At 34.2% G+C, this 27,164-nt stretch overlaps 1 protein-coding gene across 1 annotated transcript in view; it reads right to left on the minus strand.

Moving 5' to 3' along the window:
• The window catches only part of LOC145263664 (uncharacterized), a 63,683-nt gene extending 36,998 nt beyond the window's left edge, over positions 1–26,685 (minus strand). The window contains exon 1 of the mRNA XM_080120536.1: positions 26,549–26,685. The gene's annotated coding sequence lies outside the window, so the exon portion shown is untranslated. The remainder of the gene's footprint in view (positions 1–26,548) is intronic.
• Positions 26,686–27,164: the final 479 nt, after the last annotated feature.

The following is a 27,164-nucleotide window of genomic DNA, read 5'->3' on the forward strand; positions in this document are numbered from 1 at the left end:
ATTTAGAGCTTTTCCTTAAATCGCCAAAGATGTCACCTGGGCAACATTTTAGCAAATATATTTCTAGGATATTTTCACTTTTTTCCCTCAATTTTCTTATCAGAAGAACCTCATTTAATCAAAGATTCTTTTTCTTATTAAGATATCTAGTTTGACATTTTGATAGAGATGCCTTGTGAGATTGTTGATTGTGTTAATCTGTATTCTTCATATATTTAATGTGGCATAGTTTTTCTCCATTGACTAAAATGAAATTCATCATTTGGATCAACATCAACCAGCTCTTCATCTAAAAACTTCAACTAAGTACTAAGACATGCCTCACAACGGTGCATCATGCATACCTCGCTGGAAGAATTATAAACGAGTTTGGAAATTAAATCCTTGTAAAATGACAACCAATGCCATCTACATATTTCGCATTCTGATTATGTTACACACACGACAGAATTTTGTATCTATAGATCCAGCTTTGGATGCAGTTTAGAAAATTTGATAAAACCACACCTTGACATTGGGATATTTCTGTTTATACACATAAGCAGCATGCAAGCTACATGGTATTAGACTCTTTTTTTTTTTTTATGAATACCCTTGGCAATACGAACAGAATCCTTTTTGCCTGGCATTTGATGACTGTATTTATCGTTTTCATACATGTGTACTATCAGTTATGTATCTTGACAGAGTTCTTTTCTCTTTTTTGAGAGGAAGGCTTTGAGCAAATTTCACAAATCTTCTCCAGTTCTCTGCCTGTTCAAACACCATACTCTAACACCTTGAAGAATTTAGAACAGTATTCACAAGACCACAAATCAGGAACAAGTGTCAGGATTTGAATTTGATCAGGAGTCAAAGCTTTCTTAAATGTCTTCATCCGATCATGCAATTGTGATGCTTTCTCTTCAATTTCTTTTTCAGTATGCACAGATTCTGATGAATTTTCTTGTAACACTATGAACATGCCTATCAGGTGCAATACCAGGTAAAACAGGAGAAATGTCCATGGATCTAAGACTAATATTCAATTTCTTTTTGATGAGGAGAATCAAAAAGATCACGGGTGTATTCCACATCCATTTTGCCTGCATCATCAGTTTCCTATTTCTTCACACACTGATGACAAATATGTTCTAGTGTTATATTGTTTGATTTTTCACACTGTTTGGACACCTTTCTCAGGGTTTTCTAATGCTGAGAAATGAGCAAATTTCCACAATATAAAAATAATATTTTATATTTTTTTACTTTTAATTTATTTATTAATGATGTTTGCCAGTATTTTTCTTGACAAAAATGTTTTATTTCATTGAGAAAAATTTTTCAGAACCCTTTAAACTATTTTAACAAAGTTATGCAATGTTTTCTGTTTATGCTATTTTGTTCTAGACAAGTTAAATACATTTACATATTTTTTATGTTATTATACACGATTTGTTTTACTAGTCGTTTAAAAACAATTATAATTTTATCATTAGTACAAACAATGAAAGATTAAGTTAAAAAGAAAAAAATAATACTTTCAGGAATTTGAAATTAGATTCAAATTTTTCTGATAACCCAAAAAAGTTCTGCTTTTTCCTATTTCGGATAATCGTCCCAACACTTATTGTGTATGGGACATGTCAGATAAATCAACATTTATTGTAAAGGAATTCACCCGTCCTGCGTTGCGTATGGGAAAGATTCCGTTAAAGAATTAAGTGCTGCCTAATGAAATAAACAAATTGCATTAACCCGTATTATATATTTTAATTAGGTATCGATAGTGAATTTCATTTGAAATTATTTTGTAGTTCTTTAAGATGCACTAATTCAACTCCATTTAGTATAGGATGTGTTTTACTGAAAAAATTAACCACCAACTAATGTAGGAATAAAAAGCAAAGATTTTGTCATAAAACACTAAAAGAAATATTTCAGTAAGCAAAATTGGCATACTTATTGTAACGCAGTGCAATTCTACCTAATTCTGATTAGATTGGATGAAAGCGCAGTTGCATAGGAAACATCTTGATATTCTGCTTAGTCATTTTACAATGGATGGTGTTGACAACACAAAACTTTTACCTTAGTAACAACTCTTATATAGTTACTAAATACCAACATTTCTAACTTCATCCATGTTAAAAAGTCATAAGTAAAACCATTCAAAATTTATTCCCAGTTAAAATTGATGTGAATAACTCGTACATAATATTGTTATATGCTAGTTTTTGTTGTAAACGTTTTTATTGTAAATATCTGATCACTGTGAAACTGTTTTAACTTTTACTTTCTAAAATTTACTTTGATATGAATTGTATATAATTTTAGATGATCTCTTCAGGTTCATCCCACATGCCCAAACTAGTTGCGTCCCCAATAGGGTATTTCTGAGTAGACAATGTAAGTGAACAAAAGAACTGTTTACCATTTTTGTTCCAGAGGTGCTTCATAGTGTTTGCATCAAAATAAAAAGAAGTACCATATGAACCACATCAATTTTTGCCGATATTTAAGTACATGTTAACATTTTCAAAATTTGATAAAATCACATAGAAGACTTCATTTCTGAGCAAATCTGATGACATTTTTGGATTCCTTGGCTAAAATTTTTTCTTTTTAATGTTTTTAGCCATCAGATGTAGTTTCATAGAATATGAAGAAGTTCTTTTGTATAGACTACTACAGATTATTTGAAAACACAAATTTTTGCGAGAGGTACATATTGGGCTCAAACAGGGAAATAGCCGAAGTTTTGAATATTAGCCCACCCGGGATTCCATGGTGTCAGTATTTGTAATGAAAATCAATGTGTAAAGAAGGTGTTTGGATGAAAAAGTTTGAGTGACACCCTAAAGGTCAAAAGTAACCTAAAATGGAGAAGTCACAATCACATTTCTGATCTGTTTTTTTTTTGTCTTTTTCTGGCTGATACAAAACTAATACAATGTAGCTAAGTAAGACGAGCTGTTTATCTGTCTACCCTCTCTTCTTCCGTCACGCACAAGCCTGTTTTCTGTTAAAATACTGAATATTAGCATCTACGAGGTGCCTTAAATATAATTCCAGACTTTTTTTGTATAGACATTTAAAATTGTTGTAGACTCTTGAAAATTCGGTATCTTATTGCTATACATCTTATGAGATGACCAAATAATTTTTTATCATTTCAGGTTCAAATGAACAGCTACAGCAGGAATTGGAATACACCCAACTAAAGCTGGATTGTCACAGCTGGTGAATTTCAAAAATGGAATCTTGACGTGAGGATGATATGCAATAAAATTGTTTTAAACTTAGAAAAAAATGCCACAGAAACGTACGAAATGCTTCAGACTGCTTTTGGACCATCTTGCATGAATCAAGCATCAGTTTTTGAGTGGCATAAGAGATTCAAGGAAAGCAGAGAATCTGTGAGGAATGAGACGTGTGTGAGGAGTAAAGAAGTCAGAACACCATAGTTGCTTTGCTAAATAAAGAATTTCATGGATAAGGACCATTGTGTATCTATAGAGATAAATGCACAGTTTGATGTCATTTGGAGAACTGTTCACACAATTATTCGCGAGGAACTGAAGATGCAGAAGATTTGTGTGAAGTTTCTCCTAAGAGTGCTCAGAGAAGAACAGAAAGAAAGACGTTGTGACAGTAGGAAGATGGTCAAGCTTATCAATTCACATCCTGCAATTCTTGATGCTCTGGTGACCTGCGATGAAAGCTGGATCTACTGTTATGACCAAGAGACAAAGTTCCCAGTGGAATCATTCTGGCTCTCCCAGACCCAAAAAGACCAGACAGAGCAAATCCACCCAGAAACTTATGATGATCCCTTTTTTTAACAGCACAGGTATGATCTATGTGCACTGGGTTCCCACTGGATAGTCAACAAACAATACTATGTTGAGGTTTTAAGGGGGTTAAGGGAGAGATTTCGCCGGAAGACCAACACTCTTCAAATCAGGTCAGTTGCAGTTCCACTAGGACAATGCACCAGTCAACAACTCAATCCTTGTCATAGACTATTTGACCAAGATGAGCATCAAGACAGTTCCTCATCCTCCCTATAGTCCAAACCTTGTCCCTGTGACTTTTGGTTATTCTCCATCCACACGTGTGCATATATCCATATATATCCATCCACACACGTGCATATATCTATATATATCCATCCACACACGTGCATATATCCATATATATCCATCCACACACGTGCATATATCCATATATATATATATTAAGGGAAGATGACGCCAGGTTCCATATTGCTGAACTTCAGCGATCTAATGTCAACTAGTGTGTCGATGCAATTAAGCAACTTTTGCATAAATTAAATTAAATATAACCCAAATTACCAACATTTACACCTAGTATTTGTGATCCAAATTTTATAAAGTTGGAGTTTACTCAAAACATAAACATAGCTTTCTTTATAAATGTAGTAGCATAGGATTTGCTTATCAAAAAAACAAAAATCATCTTCTATGTGAGATTTCTTGGGTTAATAGATATAGGAGCAGGTTCAGTTTAGAGAGAAAGGCCAAAAAAGAAGAAAAAAAAAAAACAGTACTCCATGATCATAATTTTAACCTGAGGGATAAATAAATACCTGGCAGAGATAGGTTAATTAATAAATTTATTTCTTAAAGCCATTTAATGCATGCCAACATGTAAAACATATTAAACCAATGAAGTTTCATTAAAAAAAATGAAATAAAAACTGTTAACTTATATGGAACGGCTCATCAAAAACTTGTTTACGTTAGACTTGAACACAACCATATTGTAATCAGCTGAAAAGCAGGAAAACGGAAGACAATTCCATAGGCATGTAGCTCTAATAAAGAAGCTTTGCTCATGGAATCTATGTTTAGGTTTAGGTATAGATAAAGTGTGGAGGAAATTATTGATAGTGATTTCTGCTAGACGGGTGTTTCTTATGAAAGTTTGGCGAGGGGAGACCATAGATTGGAGCTCAGCCGAGCACTTTCCATGAAAATAACGATAAAGCAGAGACAAACTTGCAACATTTCTCCTGTGAGAAAGAGGTTGCAGGGAAGAGAAAAGGACATCCCCTACGATGCTATGGTTCATCTTTAACTCAAATTATGAGCATGAAAGATGTAGATAAAACTCGTCAATGGAAGCCCTTCAGTGGATTCATTTTTAAAGTCTACTTTTTTGAGATCACTTTTATGTTGTTGGGAAACATTTTATGAACACAATTTTAAGGGACACACCAGAGTGAGAGAGCAGAACAAATATTTGGTAAACACAGACAAAATATTGAGTAAAAAAAAGCATCAATTCACAAAAGAAAAGTTTCATATTTAAGAGAGAAAATTTACATGGATAGGAAACAGAATGTTTGTCATATTTTGAGAGTCCTTGCAGAACAAGGATTCGTCGAGATGAGGAAACACAAGTAGATATTTTAAGAGCAATGAATTATCCACAGATCAAATTTAATTACACAAATTACATTAGATTAAAAGTTATTGTTTTCATTGTAAAAAGTTCACTGAAAAATGTTACTAATATAAATGAATTTATACAAGTCTTTTTAATCAGCAAACAATAACTGTAAACATATTTGTCACATTAGTATCAAAGTATGTGTGTATGAATCGAGAACTGAATTTGCTAAGCACAACAGACGGACAATGGAAGCTGGCATGATGTTACCTGTTGTTCAACTGTTCATTGAAGGAAAAATCTAGCCTTTTATGAACCAAGATGGATCAAAAAAGTAAATTCAGCAAATTCAAAGAGCCTTTGATTGGCTCAAAATATATTTGTTTTTATCCTTTACTAGCAGGGTGACCCAATGTTGCTCGGAATTGAATGATGAATGAATGTTTCATACTCCTATATTTTTAATGTCATTGAAATCGGTGAAATAGCCCACTTTTCACTCAAATCGATTGTCCGCTTTAATTGGAAACCAATCGCGGTGCATCTAGAAGAATCTTCACATGCCTCTCGCAATGACTTAGTTTACAATAGTAGTCTACATTGCACTGTAGAGAACCTACTGCTGATTTTATAAAATTATTTTTTTATATATAACTAGCCTGGGTACCCAGCGTTTCCCCAGGTGATATGTGCTGAGCAAAAAAAAAAAAAAAAATTTTTAGAAGGCAGGCAGGCTCGAACGCGTACCGCGAAGGAGGAAAAGAATGTGAAAAAAAAAAAAAAAAAAAAAACACAATGTTTCTGCTGTTGCGTCCAGAAGTGACGAATGTTTAAATTAAGGATAGTCAATCGAAAAGAGGGGATGACTTTCAAAAATATAGGCGAAAAAAAACCCAAAAAAAAACAACCCCTCCCTGTAGAAACGTGCCCAGTTAAGAGTGAAGAAATTGCTTTTAGCCAAATTTTCGATATTTGTCTTCAAAAGAGCCGAGCTTCAAAACAATACCGATCTCGTGAAAATCCGTCGCCTCTGTTGAAAGTTTTAGGTAGACATACAAACATACATGCATACATTTAAGCAGACAGGTGAGATTTATATTCTAGACTAGCGAGGGTGCCCAGGTGATTGGAGGTGTGTGTGGAAGGGGAGGGGGAGATCAAAACAAACCTGTTAAAAAAAAAAAAAACGTTGGCCGGGTGTTTGGAGGTGTAAAAGAAAAAAAAAATTTTGGTAGGAAGGTAGGCTCACACCCGAAGCGTTGACGTGAAGGTGGAAAAGGGGGAAAAAACCCTGACAGCTAACCAGCTCGGCCACGAGGAGAGAGGAAGTGAAAACTGTCTTAATTTAACGTTTATAGAGTGAAATTGACAGGTGCGAGAATTTAATAACTTAAGTTTGGCGCTGCAAGCCAGTTTCTGCATATTTGTTTGTTTCCCCCGCCAAATAAATAGCAATTGTCTGATATGACAGAGTTTTTTCCCCAGCATTGATCAAACCTTATTTGCTTTCTGGACGTCTAAGGCCGAGAACACAAATTTGTTTTCAGGTTCACCTTTTTATACTGAAAAGCAAAACGAAGACGCGGCGATCGAAAGAAATCTCGAAAATAGTGCATAAAAGTCGGGCAAATTAAAGATAGACACGACCCCCGTTCGTAACTCGTAAATATTATGATTTAGACAGTATATAAAAAGTTTTAAGAAGGAGTGACCCGACCGAGCGCCACCTCCTTCAAAGCCTTTGCTCAGCATACACAAAAAGTGCACACACTCATTTTCGCTTTTAATATATATACTAGCAGGGGGTACCCGGCGTTGCCCGGGTGTTTGTAGGCATGTGTGAATGAAAACATAAGAATAAGCGAAGTAAAAAAAAAAAAAAAACTAAACTAAAAAAAAAAAAAAAGAAAACAGAAAAACGAACGTTAAAAACTTCTTTAAAAAATCTGAAAAAAAAAAAAAACACGTGAAAAATGGCTTAAATAACCCTGCTTCAATATTAAAATTTAAAAAAGCGTTGCCCAAGTGTTTGTAGGTGTGTGTGGTTGTTAATGAAAACGTAAGAATAAGCAAAGAAAAAAAAGAAAACATAAAAACAAAGCGGGGGGATAGGAAATCAAAACATTAGAAAAAAAAAACTAACGTAAGGCAAACGAACGATGTTAAATATAAAAATTGAAAAAACAAAAACAAAAAAGAAAACAGAAAAACAAAAATGTGAAAAATGGTTAAATAAGCCTGTTTCGATATTAAAATTTAAAAAATCGGTGGGTACCCGGGTGTTTTTAGGTGTGTGTGGTCGGTCGGAGGTGTTAATGAAAACCTAAGAATAAGCGAAGTAAAAAAAAAAACAAAGTAAAAAAAAAAAACAGAAAAACGAACGTTACATGAAAAATGGCTTAAATAACACTGGTTCAATATTTAAATTTAAAAAAAAACAAAAAAGACATCTCACACCACGATTCGAACCCAAAACGTTTAGATAATGAACCAACGCGCTAATCAACTGACCTAACGTGACCTAACGTGACGTACATGAAATTTGTTCAGTTTTTCAACTATTTAAAGTATAAATCAGGTCATGACGTCATCTGGCGCATGCGTAGAACCGTGTTTGTTGAACTTGCTCCGAATAATCTAAAATAACAGCAAGGGGAGACTTGATTCCAAATATTTCTCATATGTTATATCTCCCCTCTTTTAGAAATAGAATACAATTATGACCATCTCCAGTATCAAATAAGTCTTATAAAGTGTATAATTTACTTTTTGTATGGAAACCAAAGATATAACATGAGAAATATTTGGAATCAAGTCTCCCCTTTCAGATCATTTGAAACCATAGTAGCAAATTTTTATCTCCCCTCCATCAAAGTCAGAGGTTTTGAGGAAATTCATATGCAAAACTACGAGAACAAATAACTATCATTAAAGTATTGGTAAAGGTGTAGTATCTTTCCACCACGAAAAATCCTTTAAAATTACCCCTATTATCGGTTTTTGAGGACGCTAAAAACAAAAATAGCAGTAAAAATCCCAGGAAACGAGTAGTTTTCAAGATATGAAATTATAAAGTGGGGGATCACTTTTCTTTATTAATTTCACGCAAAATGAACATCCACTTTGTAGCCAAAGCAGCCATAAAGTGGGTGCTCATTTTACATTAAATTAATATAGAAAAATGATTCCCCACTTCTTAAAACAGTAATATGCGATCTTAAGAATAAATGTCACATATCACACTACACAATTCAGGTCATCAGCTTCCCAGTGTGCCTTTATTTGTTAAATTCTGATTAGTAGTTGCTGAGATTTCAAAATTTATCAAATTTCCCAAACAAGTGATATATTCATATATGGATATATCTATACTAGTTGCCAAATTGAATATTGAAATGCTCATATCTTTGGTTCTATGGGCCGAAACTATATGACGATTTGCAGGCTTTTAGAAGATTATAATACTATTCTATGCTTAAAATTTTATGATAATTGGTTAAAAAAAAAAAAAGGAAGAAAACTATATTTCCAAAATAATAAAATATGCCCAAAGTAGTATACATTTATATAGATATAGTGTCCTAGCAAGCCAGCTTTATTTGTAGCTTTAGGATGAATTCTGCTTCGGATATTTTTGCTTGGTTGTCTCCACTTTAGCCTTAACAGGCCACTAATATATATATATATATATATATATATATATATATATATATATATATATATAAATTTGTTTTTCTTTGTGTATTGATATTTATATTAAAAACCTTTTTTTCTACTTATTTAAAAAAAAATACAACTGTTATATATGGGTCGTGGAATTGCATTCATCTACAAAAGATCTAGCTAATTTGCATATTCTTTTAAACACTCATCTTAATTAATTCCCTATTCGTTTTATTGGTTTTCTGATGGGATGATCATCTTTAGTTAACTTTTACATGTAATTATATTCATGCAGATATTCTACATGATTTATACTTGTATAATATTTGCGTAAAAAGCTTATAGTAAACATAAACCTCTTTCTATATATATATATATATATTTATATGTATGCATATATACATATATTGTTTAAAAAAAAAGTTTCCTACCAAATTCCTGTCAGTTTTTGCTCTACAGACATGAAATTTAATATTTAGGGGATTCGAACCATGCAAAACTTTATATTTGGGTTTTAGCCGGGGAAAATTGGTACAAGTGTGAAAATTAAAAACATGGAATTTACCAGGTGAAGGTCTTCACAGGTCAGGCATTAATGTCAACAGAAAAAGTAAACCATAAGCTTAACATTTTGGTTTCAATTCTCGGCAGTGGCGCATAAGGCATTAAAAAAATTTTTTTTTTTAATCATTACTATATATTGGGTTCAATATAATCTATAATATAAAAGGCAAAATGTGAATGTGTATGTGTGCCAAAAACTTTCGTCACACGTGATGGATCCTGACGAGATCAGTATCACTTTGAAAAAATTGGCCAAAAAACATTAATCCCTTCATCCTCAACTCTGACGTTTTTCATAAGAAGGGGGACGGGGTCACCCTTTTCATCGACATTTTTCGCAAGTCACCTTTCCTTTCGGCTGACTATCCTTAATTCCAACATTCGAGACTTCTGATTGCGCGATGGACCCATCAGCTAAGACGTTACGTTTTTACGCCTTTTCCTCCTTCGCATTACAGATTCGAGTCTGCCTGTCTGCTACGACTTTTTTAACATCTCTCTCCACTCAAACTGCCTAGTGTTGTTTTGATACCCCCCTCCTTCCAGGGTTCCTTACTACACCACCTTGACACACCTGGGCAATGCTGGGTACCCCCGCTAGTCTATTATATACAGGGCAAAATGGGCGCGAGCATTTGTGCATGTCCACGAAAGGATTCTTGCGTCAGATTCCGCAAGAGGTTTTTGCATACTTCCCAGATCGTAATATTTCACATTTGCAATGGACATTGTCTTTTTGCTTTTATAGAGTTAAACAAAATTTCCACCGTGCCGTTGTCTCCAGTGTTTGTCTTTTTCGTATAAAGCGAAACTTATAGGAATGCAACTGCCTAACCTTCAGGCTGGGTAGTATCTATTCTGTAATTGCTCCATGTAGCATTTCATACTGAGAAAATATTTATTTGGATAGTGCCTTCTTTTTGGAGGAGTTGGTTTTCCCCCCTACCACATTAAAAACGACCTTGTGTCTAATTTGCTTTTGTGGGAGGTTTAAAAGCAACACCATTTCTGCAAGTCATTTTGACTATGTTAAGTTTGAACGCTTTAGACTTCTGGTCAGGTTATGAGTAGCGGTAAGACGCAGATTTTCTTTCACTTTCTTTTCCACCTTTGTGTCACGAGTTCAAGCCTGCCTGCCTACTACCACTTTTTTTTTTTTCGCTCAACACACCTCCAAACACTCGGGCTAGTCTCTATATATATAATTGGTAAAATGTGTATGTGTGTGTGTTTGTATGTCTCGTAAAAACTTCTGACAGACGCGTTGAACGTGACAAAAACAGTATAGTTTTAAAGCTCAGTCTCTCGGTTGACAAATATAGAAAATTGGCCAAAAACAAATTATTTTAACCTCAACTTGTCTGTTTTTCACAAGGATTCATTTTTTCGTCAACATTTTCGCAAGTCATCTCCTTTCGAGAACAAGATCTCTATGCAATTGTTGAATGTTGGAATCTCTACGGAATTTCAAACAGCCTTTATTTAATCCACAGCGGTAGCTGGCTTTCTTATGTCATGATTGAGTAAAAGTCCTAAGTAATTCATAATTGTAGTCTTGTAGCTCTCACATTGAACCTTCAACCCTCAAAAGACTGTCACTTAGAACTGATTATTACTTAGCATTTACAACTGTCACACCACAGGCTTCGAGTTTGCAAGATATACCTGAAGATGGTCAGAGGTCACATCAACATTGGAAATAATATTCAAGATTAGAACAGTAATCTGAATAATCTAAAGAAATGTTATTTGTTCTTTTTTAAAATTAGGGCTAAAGGTCATGTGGAGATGGGCAGTGGCATCCTCAACTAGTGTCTCAACATCCCAACACTATAAAACCTTTCTACAATGAATGATTGTCCTTGAGTGGTGAAGAGTCACAAGGTTAGCCTGTTAAAAATATGCAAGCACATAGAACACAGTAGATCTAGGAGTAAACTTTGAATAAAATCTTAACTATTACAGGCTGTTGTAGTTCCTTGACATTGACAAACAGATGTTTGGCAGAGAGAACATCACAACTTCCTAGAAAATCATTTTCAATTTCAACATTAATATGGAAGAGAACAAGCGACGCAAGCCAACTGCAACTGACATGTGGGTTATTCCGTGTCAAATCATCCAGGGCTTGACACTCATTCATAAATTTGGCTATAGCTTGCACTGCAGATAGACAATATATGAACTAAGAAATCCTGAAAATGTGAGCACATAGCTCCAAGCAATTTCCAATTTAGAGCAATTTTTGTTTTGGTGTTAGTCGCATGATACAATGCCAGGGCGACAATTTTATGATGTCATTTCTTTGAATATTTTCTGATTGAAAGATTGTATGGCCCTGAAAATTCACTCAGGTAAGTTTTTTGACCCAAGTAATCCAAAAATGGCATCAGATTTTCTCCAAAATGAAGCCTTATAGAGATATTAAAGGTTTTTGGATTTTTCCATATGTATTCCAAAATCGAATAAAAAAGCGTGTAGCTGGCATGGTAATGAATTACTTTTTTTATATATATATATTTTTTAGACACAATAAATTGTCTCTCGACCAAATAATGAAAAATATTCCCTTCCCTATTTGATGTGATAATCAATTTAAACATGTGTTAAACTCACATCACACCTTAATTTGGGAATAAATTTTGGAGTAAGCCAGATACTAAAAGTAAAAAAACTCAATCCAATCAAATATTTACAATAAAAGTAGTTCTCACAAAGGCTTTCTCTGTATATTTATCTCGCACATTAAATTGTGCCTTGACCAAAAATGGTTACAAGTTCTTGTTTTGTTCACTCACATTACTGAAAGTAACTTTTGAAAAAGTCTTGAGACCATTCAAAAACTATGTACACTGATTTTTTGCTTTTTGGCTCCTCCCCTTGTTTCTTTTTCTTAAATGGCAATTTTGATAAGGGATGTTTGTTTTACCTAGGCCTCTTTGCGCGAACAAACTATTTCATACACAAAAACGAACTTGTACTATTCCCTGAGAAGTGCCTTAATAGGAAGTAACCAGTTTCAATCTGTATAGGGTTAAGTCAGGGAGTGAACATTCGTGCCAAATTCCATAATTTTCATCTTCAAACAGGCGTCCATGAAAAAAAGTTGAATATGTAAAAAATAAAGTTGCAGTGAAATGGTATTCAGAAAATAGTGGATTTCACAACTAAAGTCAGCATTCAACATTTAAATGCTGTTGTGTTCTTTATGCCAGCGAAATGCAGAAATGGTTTTTTGATATTCTTGGTCAGTTATTGTGTATGTCCTTCCAATACATGTTGTTGGGGATACAACACAAAGAATTTTCTTGATGGAAACAAACCATGTATCATCAATCTGCGGCCAATTGAATGTCTTGCATGGTCCACTTTCCTCTGCATTTATTTCGTTCATGATACCAACTCACCAGAAAGAGTTATAAATACAGGTTATATATTAGATTGGTGTGATATCAGAAATATAAAGAATTGATGGCAAGTTAGTCATGAATATCAATATATAGTTCATATAATATATGGACAACTTATGGCCAATTTGTGATGATGACAATGGTATAAAAAGGTGACTAGCTCTGATTCCTGGCACTGGAAAACATTGCTTCAAGTGACTTTCTCACCTTCCCCATGGTTTCTTTACTGATTGCAAAGAAACGGATGGCAGACACTCGGCAGGGCGTTGGAGTGCCCACTTAGCCACATGGCGTTTTACTAAACTATCAATTTCATCATACGGGGATTTTCCATGACTGATGGCGAAGAAAATCCACTCACCTTCAATACCGAAGTCCTCCTTATGCAAGCATGAATTCTTGAAGTTTTTATAATGAGCCCCGCAGGCATCATTTGTTCATATGTGGTAATAAGGTCTGGATTAAATGAACAGTCAGTGTCTGAGTTTGATACACAAATGCAATGTCATGGGTTTTGTTATCGGAAATAAAACACAATGAAATATATATATATATATATATATTTTGTTGCTATACTAACAAAATTTTTTCGCCCGGTATTTTGCGGCTGTATTCATCATTCTCATATGGTCGACTGTCTCTAGGGAAAATCGTTTCCCTTTGTTAGAGACAGATTTTGACAAAAACCGATTTGTCCTTTTCAGTACTCTGGCAGTTCGAACAATATACTCAGACACCTTAAAGAATTGGGAGCTATATGCATGGAATCAGGAGTAAGTGTTATGATTTCGATTTGATCAGGTTGGTTGTTTTTGTTTTACGGCATATCAACCTTTTTCAGGTTATTTAATGGCGAATCTAGTTATTTTGAGGAACGATTTTTTATGAAGTATATTTTTTTTTCTTGCACTGGCTGTTGCGTTATTTTGTTTAGACCCATCTGTATAGAAGTGTGTGTGGTCTGGATACTTTTCTTTGATTTTATCGAGATCATCATGATAAGTTATTGGATGAGTACGTTTCTTTTCATATTTACTTAAACTTAGGTCGATGTTAGGGGGATACAATTTTCCAGGGAGGGGTTTTGAGTAGGATAGTTTCGTGAATTTTAGTTATGTGTAGACTTGCTTCTTTGGAAATCGATTTTATTCCAAGTCCAAAGGTTTTGATTGCATTTTCTTTTTGGTCGAAAAGGTGTTTACGGTTTGGATTTAAAGTGCTATTGTGTGCTGGTTTGGTGGGGTTGGCTGTTAATTTCGTGTAGTATTTTAGACCAAGGTTTTGATTTCTGAGCATTGGAGGAGTTTCATGTGCTTCTGCATACAGGCTTTCTACAGGGGAGGTTGGAAATGCTCCTAGTGCTAGTCTTAGTCCGGAGTGGAAGATTGTGTTGAGGGTTTTTAGATATGACTTTCTGGTGGATTGATATATGAAGCTACCATAATCTATTTTTGATCTAATTAATGCTCTATATAGTTTGAGTAGTGTGTCCGTGTCAGCTCCCCAATCTGTATGGGCAATGACTCGTAGGAGTTGTAATGCTTTATTACATTTGTGATTGATATGTGGAATGAAATTTAGTTTTTTGTCAAAAATGATTCCCAGGTGCTTGTATTCATTTACAAATGGAATTTTTTTGCCTTCAATCTGTAAGGTTGGGTCAGGGTGGAGTTTGCGTTGGTTACAGAAATGGATGCATTTTGTTTTAGTTTTGGAGAATTTGAAACCATTTTTCGTTGCCCATTTATTAATTTTATTTATGTTATGTTGTAGTTTTCTTTCAATAGTGTGAGTGTATTTAGATCTGTAGCTGATTGAGCAGTCATCTATATATAAGGAGCTATGTATATCAGGAGAGAGTTCTTTTATAATGTTATTGATTTTTATGTTAAAGATAGTTGTTGATAATATGCTGCCTTGGGGCACTCTTTGATTTTGTGGGTCTGATAAAGTTGAGTCTATGCAAACTTGGAAAGATCTGTCTGTTAGGAAGTTTTTTATGAATTCAGGTAATCTGCCTCTTAGTCCGATGTTGTAGAGATCTTTTATGATACCGTGTTTCCAGGTGGTTTCATATGCTTTCTCAAGATCAAAAAAAAACAAAAAACAGATGTTACGTGATTCCTTATTGATAAAAGCTTCTCTGATATAATTTTCGAGGTTAGTGATGTGGTCTATACATCCTCGATTTTTTTGGTATCCACACGGGACTTCAGAAATTATTTTGTTGTCATCTAGATACTATATAAGACGGTAGTTAATCATTCTTTCGAACGTTTTGCATAGGCAGCTTGTGAAAGCTATTGGTCTGTAATTTTCTGGGTTTTAGCTCTTTGGTGTTTGTATTCTATTAAGTTGTTCGTTGTGGGTTGTTTTTTAAATTTTCTTAAGGCTGCCTTTCTCTGTCTAATGGCCGTTTTACATTCTGGATTAAACCAGGGTTTGTTTATTTTTCCAGGAGAATTTTTGGGTATGCATTTTTTGGCTATTGTTATGAGTACTTCCGTGAATTCTTCTATTGTTTGGATTTGATGTTCTGTTAGTTTTAGTGAATAAAGTTCTTTAAATTCGCCCAGTTGGCTTTGTTTGTGTTCCACCTGGGTATGTGGTTTTGGATGGAGTTACTGTAATTGATTATAATAGGGAAGTGATCACTTCCACAGGGTTCTTCGTAAGTGCTCCATGTATAATTCAAGAAGCTTGATGGATCACACATGGTAAGATCAATGGCACTAGTTGATCCGTTTGTTGGATTTAAGTATGTGGGATTTTTCTGATTGAGAAGGCCTAAGTTATTTTTGTTAATTAATTGTTCAATTTTGTTTCCTTTTGAGTTTGTGACTTCGCATCCCCATAACGTACTGTGGCAGTTAAAGTCTCCTAGAAAAATGAATGGTGAAGGTAGTTGGTTTATTAAATTTTCTAGTTCATTTTAATTTATTGGTTTATGAAGAGGGAGGTATATTGAGCAGATTGTGATTGTTTTGTGTAATGTGACTTGAGTTGTAATTGCTTGGAGATTTGTTTTGACAGAGAAATTGCTTTGAGGTATGTTATTCCTTACAAGAATTGAGGTGCCTCCATTAGCACGAAGGCCTGTGTTATGGAAATAGTTGTATTGTTCATAGTTTGGTGTTTTGAAATGGTTATTGTTTTGTAGGAAGGTTTCTTGTAAGCAAACAATGGCTGGGTTGAAGAGCGAGATAAGTATAAGAAGTTCATTATAATTAATCGGTTTCCATTTTTTCTAGACTTTGGAATCTATTTTGAGTCTATTGTTTGGTTTTCTTCTTTTCTGGAACGTTCTTTATTTGCTGTTTTATCATTGCTTATGTTTTTATTAATTTCTGGTGGTTGTTTTGTTGGTTTCTGTGATAAGTTTTTTAATGGTTCTGTTGTGGATGGAATATTATTTTCTTTGTTTGGATTTGTTATTTCTATTTTGTTTCCCAGATCTGAGTATTTTTCTTTTAGGCTATTTTGAAATTCTGGCCATTCTTTAATGTTTTAATGTAATCAGTTTGTTTATCAGTTCCCTATATTGATCATGTATTTCATTATGTTGGCATGGTTTAGTTGTCTTTTTTGTTGTCTCAGCATATGTGTTGTCTTTCATGTAGGTCTCAATTATTTTTCTGGCTTCTAGAAAGGTTGTGTTTTTTTTGTACTTTACTTCTATAATTTCTCTTTCTTTTTTATATGTTTTGCATATTTTAGAGAAGACCGGCGATCTTTGCAGTTAGCACATTTCACCTCATTTATGCCTTTTTCTTCGGTGTGGTCAGGCTCTTTGTTGCCACATTTTCCACATATTTTTATTCCTTTACAGGCTTCTTTATGATGTCCATATTTTTGGCAATGGAAACATCTTAATGGAGCTGGGATATATTGGTCTACTTTTACATTTAAGTAGCCAATTTTTATTTCCTTAAGTATTGTTGATTTGTTTAACGTTAATATAATGTGTTGGTGGTTATTATTTTATTGTTTCTTTTTATGTTTATGCGGATGTGGTTGATTACTCCTTGTTTTTCTAATCCGGTTTTTATTTCTTCTTCAGTTGCCAGCGATAGTACATAACTTCGAATTACTCCTTTCGAAGTGTTTAGTGTTTTATGGGGAAAGACTTTGCACTTGTACTCATGCAAGTTCTTCATTTTGAGTAGAGATTGAGCATCTCTAAGATTGGTTATCTCAACTAGTACATTTCCATCTTTTGTTTTTTTGATCATTTTTGGTTTACTTTTTGTGGATAATGTCTTTTCTATTAGGAAAGGTGATAAATTTCCAATTTTTTAATTTTCGATTAATTCAATAACCAAGAATCGTGGGAAGTTTCCTTCATCTATAGTTGAAACGGTTTTTCTAGTTTTTAATTTTTGTTCTTCATCTGAGCTTGAGAGGTCAGAGTCAGAGGAATGGTTTCTTTTAAGGGTTTTGGGGGGGATGCTTTTGTCTTTATCAGCCATGGATTTTGGGATTTATTTTTTATCAACCACGCTCCCTACCCACCTCGGAATCCAAAATTGGGGCATAGTAAGGGGGAAACCCATTCGCCTTGACCATGTCGGGGCTACATGGAGGATATACTCTTTTGGTAAGGAGTTCTCAAGCACTATATTTTCTGTTCAATATGTCCTCAAAAATACATTTGCTCAGATGGAGTGTTGAGTTCTGGTCTTTCCAATTGATTGACCCTTGCCACCGTCTTCTAGCACTTACTTGGTTTGCCTATTTTTTGCAGTGGGGGAAGAAAAATAAAAAAAATAAAAAGATGGGAGTACCTTTAAGTTTAGTTCTTTGTTGTGGTAGTTGGTACTTTGGGTGTAAGTGCTACGGCTTGGCGTGACTGGCCGATTGGTCGAATCGGGCCTCTCCGACCACCAGTCTAGCCGAAGTAATGTGTTGCAGTGCCTAGACTTTTATGCACCCAGGTCTAGGTTAGCTCAATCACCAGGATCACGTCCTAAGGCATTACGGGTAGCAACCCACGGCTAATTGGTTGCCCCACTTAGGGATTTTTACCCTTTGCAGGGGGGCAGTCGGCTTATTCTAGTGCCCTACCAACAGGGCAAAAAAAAAAAAGGAAAGGAGAGGGGAAGGGGGCTTTTGTTTTTGTATAACATAATTAAGTTTTACAAAAGAGAATAGAAAACAAAAACAGAAAATCGATGTAAGTGCATTTCGTCTCAAGAAGCCACTAGACAGTCTGATCTGGTAGCACCAGGATTTGATCAGGAGTTGAAGCGCTCTTTAACTTCTCTTGCATCAGATAATGTAATCGATCCAGTTTTGCTGCTTTTTCTTTGATGTTTGTTTCACTGGGTATTAATTCTGCAGTCAGTTCGTCAATGCCAACTTTATCACCATGGGCATGTCACTTGAATGTTTCAACCATTCTTACTTCCTTTTGACGCTATGAATACGGCTATGAGAAGTAACACTGTACAGAATTACAGGGGAAACATCTATGGATATCAGTCTCGCATTCAAGGTTTTTGTGAAGTTTTCACAGAACTCGCAGCTTCGTAGTCTGGATCCATTGTGTCATCAACTGTCAGACTCACATATCTTTGTGCACTGACAACAAAGAAAGTGACCTTTATTATACCCTCTTGCTTCCAGATCTTTTGCCGTCTGCAAAGATATCGGTCATTCACCTTTTACCTCTTGTGTTGTAAAAATCTACCACAACGCTTCTTTGTGGTCTTTGCTCTACACTCAAACACATCTCCAATTTATTGTTTGTGATGGAAGCAAACAATTGATAATTCACTTTCATGTTCTTTCAGTCCAGCTCTCCACAACAATGCCTCAACAATTTCTTACTCCAAGTTGATACATTCTCAAGTCCCTTGGACCGATTATAGTCAAACTTGTGACACTCAAATTGAGTTGAACACCAACGGAGCAAGCCTCGTAAGTCATCTAATTTTCTGAAGAAAGGTAAAAAGAACATTAGAACCTAGTTGCACTATATTTTGCTTCCATGCTTCTTTTTAAAAAAAAACATGAGTTGGCTTCTTAGTACAAGAAGTTTCTTGACAGTTCCAAAAGTTTCTTAATTTCTTAATCAAATTTCTCAAGTACTCTGGAAATGTAGTTTAAGGAAATTTTGGACGGTAAACATAGTGTAGGTGTGAATATTTGGGGCTTTGTAGTACAAATATACCATTTTCACGGGAGCCAATAAGGTATTGTAGGATTTGTTTCTTAACCCTTGAAAAACCATGGGTTTTTTCCAGAGTGCAGTAGACCATGGAGGATGGGAGGATGGGCAACTTGACCCAAAATTTAAAAGTGTGTATAAACCCCATACAACCCAAGAAATTGAAGCAATTTTATATCAGTTGCATTCCTTGACAGTCTTAGATCACATAACAAAAATTATCAGTGCTTTACATTTTGTTGATATGCACCGACTTCAAGAAGTATGGTCAAGTCAAGAAATCTTGTGATTTTTAGAAAAATATTTTCAGGAAAACCAATTTTTTCCATCAAGTTTTGCTACTTCAACATTTTTATAATATTCAGATAAATTCCATGCAGTTTTAAGTATCCCATCATGAAAAGCAATAAAATTTTGTATTTGCATCATTTTTAGGTCACTTTTATTATTTTAGAATTTCTGAAAAATTTGATAAGAGTTACTCTCAAGGACATCCCTGGAGAAAAAATTATTTTGTAAAGTTCTGATTTTTTGACACTTTATGATAGGTTAAAAATATTCAGGAAGCTATATAGAAATTAGAGCAAAAAAATTGCGTTTTCAGAAAAATATAAACAAAGCTTAAAAAGTTGGGTCAAAATGATCGCCTTTAGTCTTTTGAGGGTTAAAAAGTTTCTCAAAAGTTTCTTAATCAAAATTGTTGGCTTGAGATTGTACTAGAAGTTTAAGATTTTTACCATCCTATTACTGGTTTCTTATAAAAAAAAAAAAAAAAGAAAAAAAAAGCATACTTTTATTCAGCTTGGTGTTTCCAACCCTCATCAACTAATCTTGAAGACTGTAGGTCGTTGAAATTTTTACCACAACATAACTGTTTGAGTATCTGGCTTACTAAAAAATTTATTCCCAAATTAAGGTGTGATAGGAGTTTAACACATGTCTAAATTGATTATCACATCCAATAGGGGAGGGAATATTTTTCATCGTCATCAAAAATATATCCGACTTTCAACAGAAACTGTGAGTGAACGAAACAAGAACTTTTAACCTTTTTTGGTCCAGAGACAATTTATTGTGTCTAACAAAAAAAAAGTAATGCGTTACCATGCAAGCTACACGCTTTTTTTATTAGATTTTGGGGCACATGTGAAAAAATCCAAAAATCCTTAATATCTTTATAAGGCTTCATTTTGGAGAAAATCTGATGCCATTTTTGGATTCCTTGGGTCAAAAAACTTACCTGAGTGAATTTTCAGGGCCATACAATCTTTCAATCAGAAAATATTCAAAAAAATGACATCACAAAATTGTCGCCCTGGCGTCGCATCATGCGACTAACACCAAAACAAAAATGTACTAAATCGCAAACCGCTTTGAGTTATTTCAGAATTTCTTAGTTCTTATATTGTCTATCTGCACTGTAAACTACAGCCATATCTGAGGATATGGGTTTCAAAATCCCATATTTCTGGATGATTTGACACGGAATGACCCATATATTGATACCATGCAGCTTCAAAAGCACAGAGTAAAACGGCACATTGTCTTTTTTCTTACTTTATGTGCATGCACACGAAAAGAAATAATAAATGCTATGTGCGCGACTTCTGTGTTATTTCATGCATGACACATCTTTACAACACCAAATGTTTGACTTCATCGATGTTAAAAGTCAAGCTCAGCAACCACTTACGGCATATCAACCCTTTCCAGCAACAAACATGATAAGCAAACTCACAAGGACTTCATCAAAAACTAAATTCCTGGAACTCATAACAACCTCAACGACAGAAGTTACCCAGTCACCATGAGTTAAGCTGCAAAATGCACACTACGAAACTCGTTCCTGGACGTTCAAGATCCAACTGCCTCACTTGTTACACCAATCATCTGAACAATGTCAACATTGTGCTTTGCTATGGATGGACCCATTTCCTCGCAGACTCACTTGCGACAGTCGCCCTAATCTCGACAGCTCATTTTTCTTGGAACGAAATACTTTTCACTCAGACAAATTGGCAACCAACGTGAACTAACTTCGACCAACTGTGCTGACACATTTTTGTCACAACCTCTTTTCTACTTAGCCTCCAGCTATCTGGAGGGGAAGTATTATGGGCAGACGCTTTTTGAACTGGCATGTTATTACGTATGTCACACACACGCACACAAATATTACACAATTACACACCAGTTATCTGCCTTTGTCTTGAATTCTGATTTGGCCAACAAGCAGTGTTCTACTTCCTGTTCCGTTCTCTCTCTTTCATTTTAAACTGTTCACATATTTTCCACATGCTTCGACAGGACATTTTCCTTTTCAAGGTAAGAATGACCTTAACGCACTCTTGTGATCATACACACAAACATCAGACACACGTATGCACAAAAAACACAACGAACATTTTACTTCATGCATGCTTGTACATAAACACACTCTGTATTGTTCATAACCTTGTGTAAAAGGATATTCCTTGTACATATGCAAATATGTAACCCTGCTTTAATGTCCATTTTTATGTTCGTCTTTAAATGTACTTGGTATATTCTTGCTCTTTACACTGCGTATCAAATTAACGAGTTTACATTTTTTTTTTAAATATTTAAGGAACAAGTGAAGAAAAATCCATGAAACTTGCAGAAAATGCTTACAATACTATTCAGCTACTCCAGTCAGAAAATAAAAGTATTTAAAGCAGTATTTGCGAAACTATGGCAGAAGATAGGAATATCTGTTGATTTCAGCGTTTCAAGTTATTAACGAGGTTGAGAAAAAAAAACACAATATACCCATAACTTGTTTTTGAAATAATTTTCAAACATAAAATGAACTAGGAAAAATGCTTAGTGCACAATAACTACATAGAAATTTCTACGTTGACATAATTAGTAGGGGATATGCGATCCTTTTTTATGAATGACTTGTAAAAGACGTTGGTCCACAGAATTAGTCAAATTTGTGATTTCGTCAATGGTTATTCCTTGCGATACCTCTTCGAGAGCATCCCACAACTCATCTTTGCTCTTAAATTGGCGTCTACTTGAATAGAGTCGTCGCTTCATGATACACCACAGATTCTCAATTGGGTTCAAATTTGGTGAATTCGCAGGCCACTCCATCTTCCGTAGCCCAGAGAACCCTAGTTGTTGCAAATACTGTTTGCTTTTGCTTGCTGCATGTGAGGGAGCATTATCCTGCATAAAAATAATGGTTATTCTGAACGTCAACCATTGCTTCTTCAGCCATGGTTCAAAGTGCTCCTTCAGAAAAGCTATTTGATGTCATTTTTACATCTTCTGGGACTCTCCATAGGTCAACTAAATTATCTCAGATAATCCCAGCCCAAATCATTATCCCTCCACCACCTTGTTGGCGCCTTAAACGCTGATGACTATGTTGTCCATCTAGGACCCATCCCTTGCTCCAGCCATCTGGGCCATCAAGAGTGACACGCACTTCATCCGTGAACAAAACTTTGGAAAAATCCGTTTTCATGTTGTCCTCTGCCCATTTCAATCGGTTTTGTATGTGATGTTGCGTTAATGGAGGCTTTGTAACAGGCTTAACAGACTTTGCCACTTCTTTCAGAAGGCGACATCGAGTACTTTTTGAGACACTCTTCAATCCAGCTTGGTCAAAGACCTCTCGACTTGTCTGCCCAGGGTTCTTAACAACTTCACGTTTCATTTAGAGTAGAGAACGGCATGAAACAACACTAGATTTACTTTTATCAGCTCTTACTTACCTTTGTAGGGTCATTAACATTAATTCTTCACAGTTTGATGCTACCTTCCTATCATTTTTGATATTTCAAGAGTAGTTCTACCTTTTCTAGCTGTTACTCTTTTCAGAACTACTCAAATCACCTTTACGACCTGTTTTATTGACAAAACAAACTGCTTTGTTAATAATTTGACACACCTCAAATACCGTGGATTCAGTAATTACGATGGCAAGTTGTTTAGATTGTGTGGAACAGTACAAAAATTTCACAGTACGTGCAGTTTCCGAAGCTTTTGATACAAAACTAATGGTAAGTTTCTGAAACTGGTAAATAATGTTATCTCATTAATAATTTGACACGCAGTGTATTGTTGATTGCTTTTTGGAACATGCAGAATGCATATCCCAACATTGTAAAAGTTTTTGTTGATTTGCCACCCTTTGATGTGATGGTTTGACATAACTTGCAAGCAGCTGTATTATCATTCTTGGAATTGACATCAAAATACTTCCAGCAGAAACTGGTTGTCATAATGGTTGAAGGTTGTTGTCAATATTCAGTTAAGTTGTTACATATTTAAATTACTTGTTTGATATTGAATTAGTAATTTATCTCAATAAAATATATCTAAACCAGAAAAATAATATGTAATCGTAACAAGTGTCCAAAAATGAAGAACAAGAGTATGACTGATGAAGAATGCTTTGTTTTCAGTTCGCACATTGTCGCAATTTACTGTACAGTTCTATCTCTACTTTATTCTTACTTTTATGGTAGATAATCGACTGAGCTCCAATCCATGATCACCCCTATAAAACATTCACAACAAATACTCTTTTAGCTACAACAACTGTTAACAATTTCTCTCACTATCTGTGCCAAAACCTAAAGGAAAATTTCATGAGTAAAGTTTCTTTCCCAGAACTGTCAGTCTGTGAAACAACACCGTGGGGCTGTTTCCCTGCTTTAACATGGTAGTTTTCAAGTCTGATGTAAATAAATTCTTATATAATAAAGCCCTACCAAACGCCACCATTACTGATCATCATGTCCCACTGTCTACCTACTTCTTAATCCTTATCATAGAGCCGCCTAAGCGATGACATACAAGAATAAAATGAAATGGATTTGTTACTTGGCATTTTTCAATCAATTAGAAAAATCAAGTTTCAACTCTTACATAATTTATGGGATACCCATATTAGTTGTTTAATTTTTCATTTTGAATTTATGTGGATACCTTTGCATTTACCGTTAGATTAGGTTATGGTAAAAAAAAAAAAAAAAAAAAAAAAAAGTTTGGTTCATAATGTGTAAGAGTATCGAAACATTACACTTAAAAGATAAAAATCAAGGGTCTTTCGTAAAATAACTTTGCTAGAAAAAAAAAAATCAGAATTGATAACGTAAGTACTGAAATTTTCTTGGATACCCATTTCTAAAACGTACCCAAATTGCTATAAAACTAAAATAAGTTTGATTAGGATATTATTTCAATGGCAGCCATCTTAAAGCAAAAATCTTCAATATAACCATTTTATAATATGCACATGCTATGATCACTATTACTATGGATGCTTTTATCATGATTGAACTACAAAACAAACGCATGACAATTTATAAAATCCAATATAGACCAACAATCACCAACATATATAAAGCTACTTAACACTCGAATAAGTCTATTTTCATAAAAAGATACAACATAATCGCGCTTCTTCACATGCATATAAAGGAAATCTGAAATTGGTACTACTACAGTTTATTGCCGAAAATGGAGACACCATTTTTCGGGCACCTCTTGTGACTTGTCAGAATCAGAGGGAGAAATCAGTATTTTAAACTATGACCGAAGCATGAAATAAGAAAACAATTAAACAATTTACTACCGGAAAGAACTAACTACTACGTGCCCCAGCGTAATATAAACACCCCCCAACCTCCCCATGTTAAGAACGGCTTTCAGAATAACACCCCCAACTTCGAAAGCCGTTCTTAACATGGGGAGATACATGAGAAGGATATAAATAGTTCTTTCAGGAAGTAATTAACATCTAGTTTAATTGTTTTATTTATTTCATGCTTCAGTCAATAGTTTCTGTTTACAATGCATCCCCACGGGACAGAGTTAGACACCAGGGTCATTTTTTTTAACGTGGAGAAAAGGAACAAAAATTAACTGCCTCAGTCGTGAAGGATTTCTACTCCACTGGGAGAGAACAAGAAACTGAAGTGCAGCATCTGAAGAACAGATACTACACCGATGCTAATGCTTCGCTTACGCTTCGGTCATAGTTTAAAATACTGATTTCTCCCTCTTATTCTAATGACAGGTGCTCGAAAAAAAATGGCGTCTCCATTTTCGGCGATAAACTGTAGTAGTATTATACATATATAGATTACGAGATAAAAACAAAAATAAAACTGAACCGTTCTTTTTTTTTTTTTTTTAAACCTAACCTACTTTTCTTACATTTGGTATCCGAAGTAATTGGGTGCTAATGCACTTACTGATCCGCGCTATTTTTTAAATCGTATTTCTAAGTTTAATTAAAGTTTTATGATATGATTTTTTTTTTATTCAATTGTAAGGTTAAAGTACAGAATAGGTACAAAACACCCTCCCCATGTTAAGAATGGCTTTTTAAATAATAACGTTATTATTTCAGCACGGATCAGTAAGAGCACGACTCACGAGTACCCCGAAGTGCTTATCATAAACGCGAGTTGCACGAATTGTTATATTTCTGGGAAAATACTCAATAACTTCGATGGAGCTTATTTTAGCACCATGTGCTGCTGTTGATCATGTCTACAACGTTGGATGTTTTTCTGTATCTATATTATCGTTGTAATATGTATTGACAACATATCAGTGATATATTGTATCACAACGGACACAACGCTAATATAGCTACATAAAACATCCATTGTTTATATTTGCTGTAGCAGTGCTCAACATCTGAGTAAAGCTTATGTATGTACTACATACTACAAAAATATGTCCGGTTTCTTTTAGAGTACTCAATATTTTTTATAGAGCATGTACATATATAAGCTAGTCGATGAGAAGATCGACGAGTTAAGATTGTATATACGATAAACATAGTTTTAATAATATTATTAAATGAAGATCCATTTCGAGTTTAAAAAATACATTGCAATATTTACCTCAATACACGAGTAGAGATACATAACATATATATATATATTACTTACAATATATAAAGATGTATTTGTTGAATTAATTTTCGATTTAATGCTTTTTTTCAATGCTATACTCACTCGTCTTTTAGACAGATTTTGTAAAAAGATCAAAATTTTATTTTCTTTCTCATTTTTTTTTCCAAAAATAAATAAGGATCCATTTAAAACATTTGAGTATAGTAAAAAATAACCAAAATTAACTTGAAATTTTTGACATTTAAAAACTATTTTCATTTTTTAAAAGTAAAAAAAAAAACAAAAAAACAAGCAATATCTTGTTTTACCTTCGAAAGCGTTTGGTTTTTTAAAATCTCAAACTAAAAACGAAACCAAAAGGCGACGTTTTTTTTATAAAAACACAAATAAAAAGATCAATAATTCTTCTAGAAATATTTAAATAGTTGTATACTTACCACAATTCCTAACAGAAAGAAGAAAAATGAGCCACTGGAATGAGAGGGTAAGAAAAACTACCTAAATGCAAAAAAAAATGCCATAACAATTCTAAAGTATACAAAGCATCCATTTTTACCGCCAAAGTGCTTCGGAGAAAATGTCAAGCTTTGATTTGATTGGTTGAAATTCGAAATGCCAAAAAGGACGCGATGAAAAAATATGTTATTATTTTTTGGATGGAATCAAAATTATATTTTTTTATTAGAATTTTAAATAATTTAAAAATAATAATAACATGGGTATCACACATTAAAAAATTTGTTTAATGCTACTTTTTTTATATGGGATAAAAAAAAGTAAAAAAAGTAAAGAGGACGCTAAATTCCTAGGTTCGAACCAGCCTGAAAGAAAATTCATAATATTTGATACATTTATGTTTGTTATTATTAATTCAGTGAACTTTATTTCTGAGGTGTTATTGACGTTTGACAGTGCTCTGCTATGCTTATTAAAAAGAACCATTTAATAAGAAAAATGTACTTTACACCCTCCCCCATGAGACTCTACGTTTTTGTTTTGTTTTTCTTTTTTTATTTATTATCATTTACCAAAGTATTATTTGGTTAATAATAA

The sequence above is a fragment of the Euprymna scolopes genome, chromosome 39, assembly GCF_053919585.1.
Source record: "Euprymna scolopes isolate OS-2025 chromosome 39, ASM5391958v1, whole genome shotgun sequence".
Taxonomy (NCBI): Eukaryota; Metazoa; Mollusca; class Cephalopoda; order Sepiida; family Sepiolidae; genus Euprymna; species Euprymna scolopes.